We start from the raw sequence: 11,847 nt of genomic DNA on the forward strand, positions 1-11,847 counted from the left end.
ACCTTTCCAGAGTCAGTAGGGGAAAATGAGTTGAATGGCAGAGGCATCTAATAAGAGTGGAAGGTGGGTGGTAAGATTGGCAGAAAACCAAGAAGGGCTATTGGTTGATAAGTTTATGCATGTTGAGAAGGAAAAAATGTATGGGAAGAAGCGCTCTTTTGTACTGATTTGAATTCAGCCATGTGGCTATCAATGCAAATTGAGTCCAGATATTTATGAGTCAGTGTGGTGTATTGGACAGGATGAAATCTGGACAAAAGACTGTATGTGGATCTGGATTATTTTGCTTGCGTGGATTCAGTGTCACTTGGTCCAACGTTGCCTAGTCATTTCAACACCTCACCCCCCTCCCTCAGCTTAATTCTGGGCTTGTATGCCCTTGCTTCCCGGTTCAGAGGTTCATGTCAGTGATTTTGTTTTACATCAATACTGTTAATTTATTTTTAAACAAACAAGCAAACAGTTGCCTTCAAAGAGAAAACAAATATCTCATACTTTATCTTCAAGGTGGTCTTCCAGGAAGAGAATTTATGAGGCCAAACCTACCCAACTTCAGCAGTGACCATGTTCCTTTTCATACCATTGATTGGTGTCTGTTCCTCCCTTGCCCTGGTGCCATCTATGGCAGCAATTCTGCTCCTTCTTCCAAATAGCAACTCATCTATTCTCTGTGTTTGTGAACAAACTACGTTTAGCACTTTGTAACTAAAGTGTTTGTCTTTACACTGCATCGCCGCAAATGATGTTCTGTGGGATTGCTTTCCAGGAAAAACAAAAAACCACATAGTGCTTTCTTTATCTCATTCGTAGGCCTCGAATTCCGATGGCATCTCTTCTCTCAATGAATGTCTTCAGGCGGTAATGGGCCGGATGAGGAAAAACAGATTGAAACTGAATCCAGACAAGACGGAGGTGCTCATGGTAGCGGCCCCGAAACCAAGAATTGGGTTGCAACCTCCAGTCCTGGATGGGGTCACACTCTCCTCCAGCGACTGTGTTCGCAGTCTGGGGGTGCTCCTTGACTCGTCGCTCCTGATGACAAATCAGGTAAATGCGACGGTCAGGAGTGCCTGTTATCAGCTTCGGCTGATACGCCAGCTGGAAGTAAGGGATCTCGAGACGGTTGTGCACGCGCTGGTAACCTCACGCCTTGACTTCTGTAATGCACTCTACATGGGGCTACCCCTGTGCTTGACTCGGAAATTACAGCTGGTTCAAAATATGGCAGCCAGGCTTGTCTCAGGAACATCTAGGAGGGACCACATTACTCCGGTTTTGAGGTCCCTCCACTGGCTGCCTATCAGGTTCCGGGCCCAGTACAAGGTGTTGGTTATCACCTTTAAAGCCCTAAATGGCTTGGGTCCAAGCTATCTTAGGGACCGCCTCCTCCCGTACAATCCTCCCCGCGCTCTCCGGTCCTCTGGGAGGAACTTACTACAGCCTCTAAAATCTAGGCTTGCGGCGACCTCCCAGAGGGCGTTCTCTGCTGTCGCCCCCAAACTCTGGAATGACCTTCCGGATGAGATCCGTCAGATAACATCATTAGACAGCTTTAAAAAAGCGGTCAAGACGGATCTCTTCCGGCAGGCCTTTCCAGATTAACCATCCCGGCCCAGGTTCCTGATTCCCTCATTCCTCCCGTGGCCCCATCTTAGTGATGGTCGAGGATCAACAGAGGGATATCAGGGTTTTTAGTTTTTAATTGTTGTTTTTATGAATTGACATTGTGTTTTTAATATGTTATACTGTTTAATATTGTCTTAAGGGGGGAGGGATAAAGTGTTTTTAATTGTCATATTTTATATTTTACTGTTGTTAACCGCCCGGATTGGTTTGCCAGAGGGCGGTGGCAACCAGGCAACGGTGGTGGTCCCCTGGCTTCCTCAAAATACTAAAGGATGCCCTGTTCTATGCAGCCACCTTGCTGCCCTCCTCTGAACCTCTGACTATGGGCAATCTCCTGCGGCATCGTGACCAACTGAGCGGAGCGAACTATATTCTCAGAGCTTGTTTCGATGTTGCCATTGACATCTTCAACAACGAACCCCAGCTGGTGCAGCAAAATGCCCGGATGGTTGTCCAGTGTGCCGGACCACCGGTAGAATTTCTCTCTGGCAACGGAGACTGTGAGATTTCAGTGTACAGTGGTACCTCGGGATACGAAATACCCAGGTTACGAAATTTTCGGGATACGGAAAAATCCCATAGGGAATTATTGTTTCGGGTTACGAATGTTTTTTCGGGTTACGAAAAAACTTTTGGTGCTTTTTTCGGCTTTTTCGCACGGAATCGCGGCTTTTCCCCATTAGCGCCTATGGCAATTCGGCTTACGAAGGCTTTTCGGGTTACGAAAGCGGCCGCGTTACGAATTAATTTCGTAACCCGAGGCACCACTGTATCTCTTATATGATAAGATCCAGCACAGTATCCGATGTATGACACCTGAGATGTACCTTGCTCGGCTCTCAGTTCATGAGGAACCATTGAGCATCACTGATATTCTGAGAGTGAGAAGGAACTTGCAGTCTTGGGGGGTCCTTTCTCCTGAGATGGAAGGCTGCCTGGATTTTGCTATACAGGAATTTGCCAAGGAGCCATCCTGCGTCCAAGACAATGCCCACATGGTTGTAGACTGCAGTGGGCAGGTGGTGACCTTTGCTTCTGGGAGTGGAAAGAATAACATCAATATCTACAATGTACAGGATGGCAACATTCACTACCGGATCAGTACCTCGGGTCTATGGGCTGACACAGTGCTGTTCCTCCGTGGGAATAAAGATCATACATTTACATGTGCAAATCAATTTTTGCAGATCGAATCAACTCAGAAAAGCTCAGAAAAGAATCCCAACCTTGTTGGCTCTTAGGACCAAACTGAATGTTTAAGGGCACATGGTATGTCTTCCCTGAGCTGCACCATTTCATGCACAACATGGAGAGGAAGCATCAGTCTAGTGTCAGAATCACAGGTTTATAGAGTTAGAAGAGACCATGAGGGCTATCTAGTCCAACTCCTTGCCATGCAGGAATACAAAACTGAAGCACTCCCAAAAGATAGCCATCTAACTTCTGTTAAAAGACCTCCGAAGAAGGAGAGCCTGCCACTTTCAGAGACAGTGTGTTCTACTGTTGACCAGCTCATAACAGTCAGAAAGTTCTCCCTAATGTTTAGGTGGAATCTCTTTTCTTGCCATTTTATCCTTTGGTTCCCATTCTAGTTTCTGGAACATCAGAAAACAAGCTCACGCCATCTTCTACATCAAACTGTTCGGAAACTTCAGCAAGTTCAAAATGCAGCAGCTAGAATGCTGGCCTTGTTGAAACAGCTTCACTGGCTACCAGTTTGTTTCCAGGCACAGGTCAAAGTGCTGGAAAGCCCTGTATGGCTTAGGTCCAGACTATTTGAGAGACTGCATCTTCCCATACAAACCTGCTTAAAGACCTAAGTTCTTCAGGAGAAGGCTTTCTATAGGTCCCACCACCAAATGGCAGGGACTGCAGAGGAAAAAAAAATATTTTGGGGGTAATATATGCTGCTTGTTTGGGGTATTTTTTTTTCATGTTTTGGGGAAAATTTTAAGTGCTGTTGGGAAAACATTGCCTTAAAATTGCATGGAAACCATGTCCATCCTTGGGAAGGGGGAGACAATTGCAGAAGAAGCAGGAACAGCCACCCGATTTAAAACATAGGCAGGGTAATTACAAACTGGCCAGTTGGGCAATGCATAGGATTGGGGAATCCATCCCGAAGAAGATAGGTTGACAAGTTCTTCCCCAACTTTGCTGTTAGTCAAGAAAGAAGGAGGAGGAACATATCATGGAAGCTTTGCTTTCTACCATATGTCCCATTTATTGTCTCCTATTTGCCGGCTTTGGATTTACCCAGAACTCTTTTTGCTGACTATGGCCTGTTACAGACTGCCAAAATAAAGCTGCTTCGGGTCTCTTTGGAGGTATACTGTTTAAATGATGCATGCATCCTGAGAATCCGGAAGCTGCACCAAAGCTGCCCTCCGGAGCTTAGGAATGGAGTGTGGCTTTGGCGCGACCTCCGGACTCTTAGGACCCATCCATCATTTAAACAGCATACCTCCAAAGAGACCCGAAGCAGCTTTATTTTGGCAGTCTGTAACAGGCCAGTGTGTTGGTGTGTGGATGTGCTGCATGGATGTGAAATGGCAACCATCTTCTCCTTGGTAGTATGACTACTTCTCAGAAAGCTACAAAACCATCACTGGTTCCCTGAATGATTCCTGCTCCAGATGTGTGTGTGTGTGTTTTGCCTTCAGGTTGTTTTCTGACTTCCAACCCTAAAGTGAACCTATCACTGGGTTTTCTAGGCAGGTTTCTTCAGAGAGGGGTTGCCCTTGCTATCCTCTGAGGTTGAGAGCATGTGACCCAGTGGGTTTTAATGGCTGAGCAGGGTTCTGCCCGCCATCCTGGTGTGTGTACCACCCATCAGCACAAGCATTGGTGCAATAATCTTTCATATAGAGAAAGCATGCAGATTAAGCAGTGCCATCCCAATATGTGTTAAAACTCTTTGAATATGAGGGCAAATTTACTGATTAAATAGCCTTTCTTGGAAAATCAAGAAAACAATAAATCAATAAAACAAACCTCATATCCCAGAAGGGAACTGTGGTTGACAATTTTCATTTTGTCCTGATAATTTTGAGAAGCCTTTACAGTAATCCTGCTGATTTCCTCCTTTTTTTTCCTTACAAGAAGAAAAACCAGTGTTGGCACCTTAACAACTCATTAGTAAACTGCGTCATAAGTTGCTGAAGACTAGAATCATTAAGATGTCATAAGAAGGTTATTTCAATTGCCAACAGGCATGAACATGTCCTGTTGGCAATTGAAATCCACCCCAAATGACCCCAACCTAGGTTATGGCACAGCTCCACGTATTTGCCAACCTGTGTTTTTGGTTGGACTCCATTAGAAGGAATCTGTGCCAAATTTCTGGACTTATCATAGAGTTGCTGCAGGTCTCCAACTCTCCATGTCTATTCCATTTCTGGTGAAAGTGGGAGGAAAAGTCAGGAAAACATCTAGCTATGTCCCATACCACAAGTGAAATAATTGCATCATCCATTGTGGTCTGTCAGCATTCTCCTGCAGTCTCAGTGGATAATGCTATCATTTCAGATCTGGTTATGGGGACAGATGCTTCTCTGACTGCTCCCCCATAAGGCATGGAATGGCCATGGCGGGGGTCTTCAATGGCTCTATGGTAGGTCTGGGTGGAGGTAGGGGCTTTGGTTATTGTGGAGAGAGGGAAGGAATACCAACCTCTGCATTGACAAAGAAAGAAAGAGGGAGTATGCAGGAGTACAGTGAACTTTAAAAGCATGTCAGGCATGACCTTAACAGCTGAACTTCACCAGATGAGAGGTTGGTGAATGATTCCACTTGCTGGATAGGTGGACTGGATACCTTTTGAGTTTCTTTTCATTCATTTTTTAATGTTTTCCATTTATAATTTCACTTCATTGGATTTATATTCACAGTGGGGCGATACTGAAAACTGATCTATTTGAACTCCACATTTTAAACTGGAAGGACCTTAAATGTTTCAATTCAATCATATCCCCTCCAACATTTCACAGATGAAAACCAGTACACTACTTTTGCACTCTGAACTCAGTTTGCAGCGAGTGGAGTAAGCTGAGGACAAGGGGGAAAGTGGAAGGAGGAGAGAAAAACTGGGACATTTTTAAAGCAGCTGAAAAAGTGTGATGGCAGAGGATTAACTGGGACTGTTCCTGCCAGATGAGGACAATTGAAAGTTATGCAGTCATGGTCACCCATTGGACCATTCCCTTCTCCCAATGCCATATTTCTCCATGTTCAGTTTCATACATAATTGTGTCGTTCTGTTCTCTCCCCATTCAAGCACATTATACATAGAAGAACTGAGACAAAGAGGAAGGAAAACAGTACTAGAAAGGGGTAGACAATGCTTCTGATGTTCTGGTATGAGGGACTTCCTCTGCTAGTGTTGGTCTTTGATTCTGTCGTGTATGAAGAACCAAAGATTGGTGCACCCAGTATCTCAGAATAAGATGGATCCGTCAGCTTTTTCAGATTGCTCCTCGAAGAACCATAAAGGCTGCTGGGATGGTCTAGCTTGGAGTCATCAGGAGGAGGTGAGATATCAGATTCAAGACTTTGGTTCTTTGGGATTTGAGCTTGTGCTGTTTGCTGCACATTAATTTTTACTTGCCTTCTAGTCCCTCCTTCATGCACTTTGGCTCCCAGAGGGATGCCATCATTTGAAGAGCCAGTGGTGGGGGTACAGCAGGCAACAGAAGGTAGAGATGCTTCCAACTTGTTCCCAAGAAGACCATCTTCATTGGCATTCTGTCTAATTATGGCCAGGAAGCTCACTTGGTTTTTATGTCCTGCTTGTGTCATGGAAACATCATCTTGTTTCAATCTGCTAAATTTGATCCACGATGGTGTACTTGCATTTGTGCTTTGGAACATGTATGGACTCATGCTCTCTGGCCTGAGTGTGGTTGCTGAGGTTTCTGCAAAGACATCCAAGGCCCTGGGTGTTTCTGAAAAGATGAGATGTCCTTCTGTTGCATACTGCAATGTTGACTGTGTGTGACCTTTTGTAGGAACTGCAGAAGAAGTAACTGCAAGGAGAATTCAGAAAGTGATAACCATTTTGGAACACTACAGTCTGCTTGAAGCTTGGAAAGGTTACTTTCTGAACCTCTCTGGGAGAATTCTGAGAGTACTAGGCTGAATTCACACTGCAGATATAATCCAGTTTAACACAACTTTAACCAAATGTCTCACAAAATCACAACCCCCAGAATTTCATAGCATTGAGCCATGACAATTAAAGTGGTGTCAAACTGGATTATTTCTGCAGTGAGGATACAGCCATAGTAAAAAATGGACTCTTTCCAAGCCGTGTTGCTATTGCATCAAACATTTCTATTGCTACATTTGCTAATGCCCTGTTTATTCCATCCTGTCTATTCACTTTAGTGGTGAAAACAAGTGTTTCACGATGCAGTTATCTTTCTATACCTGGCAGGGCAAGTCAAAAACAGTGTTACTTAAGGCAAAAGTGCCGTCAAGATCAAGGCACACAATGCTAATTTCCATATACTGATGCAAACATGGAATGGAATTTCCTGGATTCTTAAGAGGAGCCGGACTTTATGTTCTTTCCCAGTAGCCACACTGGGGCAACAATTCTGTGGCAGCCATGATTCACCCAATGCAAATTATCTGGCCCTGCCTGGCATGGCCTGGCTTGGCCAATGAATCTGCAAGTGTCTAAGTTGAACTGAAAAGGATACAACCCACAGTGTAGTGGCCACAATAAGGGCGGAGGCCTCTAGGCTCTCTGACACACATTGATGATGCTTGTGGATGCCTTGTTTGTTATTTCACACTGTGATTTGTCGCCACTAGGGCACATCCTGGCCTCAAAAACACATCAGTTTGCAATAACAAACAAGGCACCTGTCCAGCAAATATCCAATGTAGGGCTGGGCACTAGGAGGCTAGGGGGGCACATTAGTCCTTCAGTAGCCCCTGGAGGGCCACAAATTCCCCACTACAACCCCCACATTTCCCCCCAAAGTTTGTGCCCAAATACCTTAGCTCTGTTTTAACTTTCTTAGGCCATTTTAGATCTAGGAGAGGTCTTTTGAACAGCAAGAAGTGATCAGAATTCATCCCCTGTTCACTTTTTGAATTTAAAAAGGCCTCTCTTGGACCTAGAGTAGTCCAGATGAACTGAAAAAAATGTTGCAAAAATACCCCTTTGGTCCCTTGAGTAAAATTTTTTTTTTTTGGGGGGGGGGGGGTCTATAGGGAAAATCTGTCTTTGTAAAAAATGTTCTTTGTGTTAAAACTGATTGCCTTTAGTTGTATTGTCTTGTGAAACCAGAAGCCCCCTTGGGACCTGTGCTGAAAAAAGGGTGGGAGATAAATATGTGAATGGTATCTGCAGTGGGTAGAGATTACTCCTGCAACACATGCTTTGGATGCAGAAGATCCTATCTTCGGTCCCTAGCATCTCCAAGCAGGACTAGGGAGGGATCTGCCCTGTTTGAATCCCTACCTAGAGTGTCCTTGGTAGTCAGTGAAGACAATACTAGATGGAGGGGAGATGATTGGCTCTAATATTGGTGAGGTGATGAATCCTCTATAAGTTTTCATCTGAATTCACTGTCCGCATACACTGGCGCCAATAGCCTCCCCTGGCTAGATGGATCAGTTGTCTGACTAGCAAAAGAACCTGACTAGCAAAACCAAACCTGACTAAGAAAATAACCATTCAGCTAAAACTAAGGTGGGAAATCTATGGCCCTCCGTATATTATTGGACTCTAACTTCTCTCAAGCACAGCTAATATGGCTAGTGGACAGGGATGGTGGGAGCTGGTATCCACCAAAATCTGGAGGGCCACCACTGGGCTATGAGATGATCCTTCATTGGGAAACCTTTCTGCAATTACATACATTTCATATTTCACCTTCTCATTGCAGGATTAACTGGGTCCAGGTATTGGAAAGAAGTCGTAGTATAGCCCTCATAAGACTTGGCCCAAACCTAACTCTGGGTACAGTGGGCCCTTAGTGTCTATTGGGGGTTTTGTTTCAGAAACCACAGAAACCAAAATCTGTGGATGCTCAAGTCCAATTATATTCAGTGACGTGGTCAAATAGTACCCCTTATATAAAATGGCAAAATAAAGGTTTGCTTGTTGAAATTAAATATATATATAAGTTGTGGATGGTTGAATCCATAGATGCAGAAACCATGGATACGGAGGGCTGTCTGTATAAGTCTTTTGAAGAGGCCATACAAGATGATCCTCTGGTCTCCCTCTCATTTCATCCTGAGTGTTAAACTTACCCTTTCTAATGTAAAGTCGAAGGCTTTCATGGCTGGCATCCATAGTTTTTTGTGGGCTTTTCAGGCTATGTGGCCATGTTCTAGAAGAGTTTATTCCTGACGTTTCGCCAGCATCTGTGGCTGGCATCTTCAGAGAATGTCCAGTTTGACCCCTGGACACAGCCAAGAGACCCACCAGGAACCAGAGAAATGGGGGTAACATTTCTTTTCTGGATTTTCAGTACACAAAACCACTGAACTTGGTGCCTCAAATTGCTGAGCGGTAGGATGGACCTAGGCATTGAAAGAGAGCTGCAATGAAAGCAGTATTTCAAAGAGAACCATCTTGAAACAGTATTGTGGTCATGTTGTAAGCATCTTGTGGATAGGCTCTATATGACACCATATTCAGCGGCTACTAGAGACCCGAGGTCCATTTACATTACACAGTTATTGCACAGTTATGATTCCACTTTAACTGCCATGGTTCAGTCCTATGGAATCCTGGGATCTGCAGTTTAAGGAGATAGATTTAGAAATCTCAGCCAGGGAAGTTTAGTGTCTCAACCAAACTGATTCAAATTTTAAAAACTCCGTTCCAAAAATTGATTTTTATAATATGCTCACTATGTGTGTGCATGTATAGGTAAGATTATTTGTTTATCTGAAGCATCTCAAAAGCTAAGGGCTAAGTCCTCACAAAACAAGATGCAAGCTGAAGCAATGGTAAATATAAGCATAACACTCTGTAAAAGACAGTGTTGGAGCAGAAGGTCTCCAGCACTTAATCTAAGTGCATATGTGGATGGAGCAAGGCATGAGTCAATAGGCAAGGAGGTTAAGATCACCACCAAGAAGGCCATAAAAGGAGGAACAAATATTAAGATCAAACCCAGAGCTTATTCTCTGTCCAATCCACAATCAGCCACACAGAAATCTAGTTTCCATGTGACTGTTTCAAAATCCTCATGCTTTCCACATTGAACAAATTCAGATTTCATGCTAAAATGCCCATTTTTCAATGCGTTCCAAATTGGAGACAAGATACTAGATAAAGTGATAAAGCTAAGAGCCATTGTTCGACTACAACTCCCATCATCTCTTATCTTGTGATTTAGGTCAGCAACCCCTGAAAGCCCACAGGGTCCCTTGCAATGAAGCTTAATTCATGGATTCAAAGAATAGCTTACCAGGCATTTGGTTGCAGAGAATCCCACTGACTTTGATCTCCGGTTTCAGGCAAGGAATGGATTTTCTTTGAGATGTAAAGCAGTGTATTAAAGTCACGCTCTTGGAAGGGGAAGTGAAAACCAATTAAAAACGTTTCCTGGTGTTTCCTGGTGAATGAAATTTCCCCAAAGCTACAGTTGGGAAATGGATGGCTATTTAGTTCTACTTCCCTTGAGATCCTTCCCTGTTTTGTTTATCATTCACTCCTTCATCATTTGCAAAGGGATAAATACCTGTATATATCTCTACATCTGTTGCATTGCCAGGTTAATTTGACAAACGGCAAGTTGCAGAAATATAGCAACAGTCCCTGGAACATGAATGGCACTCAATAAATCAGTGGGGTTTAGTTGAGAGAATTTCCTGGTGGATTGTGTGCATGGCATGTGAGAAAAGTCCGAGAATATGGGTAAAATTCATTGGTAGAATTATATGGTTGTGCTGAAATGGACAAATTGACGACTCTGATTAAATTCAGGTAATTGAATATTTTTTTAAAGGAACGGGGAATAATAAGTGATCTTATGAGAAAATATTTGGGAAAATATAAATCCTAAATAAATATATTTTGTATATTTACTGTGTGGAGTGAGTAGGCTATAATTTGGTATTTAGAAAGCTGAACAAACCGTGATCATTTGCTTAATTGGCATAACTGATGTTACTAAAGGCAGCCAATGGCATTATGTTTGTCTGTACATGCCTTCAAGTTTTCTATCAACTTATGGTGAAGGTGAGGAAGATTCAGGGGTGGTTTGGCCACTTCCTTCCTCTGAAATCTAGCCTACAGCACTTGGTATTTACTGGTGACCTCCCATCCATGTACTAACCTGGGATGAGCCTGCTTAGCTTCTAGGATCAGATGGGATCTGGTGCCTTTAGGGTATTTAGGCCCAAAGGCATGATGCAGGGCAGTAAAGTCTCAGAGTTGTGGAGTTGCTAGCAGATACGCAGCTACCTGTTACATGCTCAGTAACCCAGTTTACATTGGCTGGCATGAAATTGCGTGCTCACTTTATTTAGGAACATACGATATTGTAGATACGAATCTCACACTTTTGATTTGTTAAAATAGTTTTAAAATTATGCATAATGATCTTAAAACTACTATTTTTAGTGCTGTATATATTTAATTCTGCAAAGGCCATTGGCTATACAGTCGCCCCTCCCGTTTCATGGGGATCCATTCCAGACCCACTTGCAAAAATGGAAACTTGTATATATTCAAGCCCCATTGGCTTGAATGGCCGCATGTTCCTGTGTGCAGTCCTATGTATGCACCATGAGTGCATGCACCATTTTAACCAATGAGGCTCACCCCTCCATCAGTAATTGAGACCACAGACAAACGGAGGGGCGACTGTATATACAATAAAGCTGACTACAATACTCAGACCCCAGGGAGTCCAGCTCAGCAACCTGATATCCCTCCCCACATTTTACCAGGCATTTTTCTCAAGCATTCAACCATGCTTTGGGCTGGCTGAGCTTAATTTTTGTTCTGAGAAAGACACATCATATATATCCTGATTCATTTTCTCTTGTTTTATCTTTGGTCAAATAGGTATTGCAAGTTTTTGTTGCATTTCAAAACCTCTCTCTGTGTATGTGTCTGTATGAGAGAGAGAGATGCTTTCAAAGAAACACGGAAAGCAGGCAGAACATGGTTCTGGCTCCAGAATTCAGCTTGTTGATTTATTAAAGATTAAACACACTGCTAGTCCTCACAGGGACAACAGAAAT

This window comes from Sceloporus undulatus, chromosome 2, assembly GCF_019175285.1.
Source record: "Sceloporus undulatus isolate JIND9_A2432 ecotype Alabama chromosome 2, SceUnd_v1.1, whole genome shotgun sequence".
Lineage (NCBI taxonomy): Eukaryota > Metazoa > Chordata > Lepidosauria > Squamata > Phrynosomatidae > Sceloporus > Sceloporus undulatus.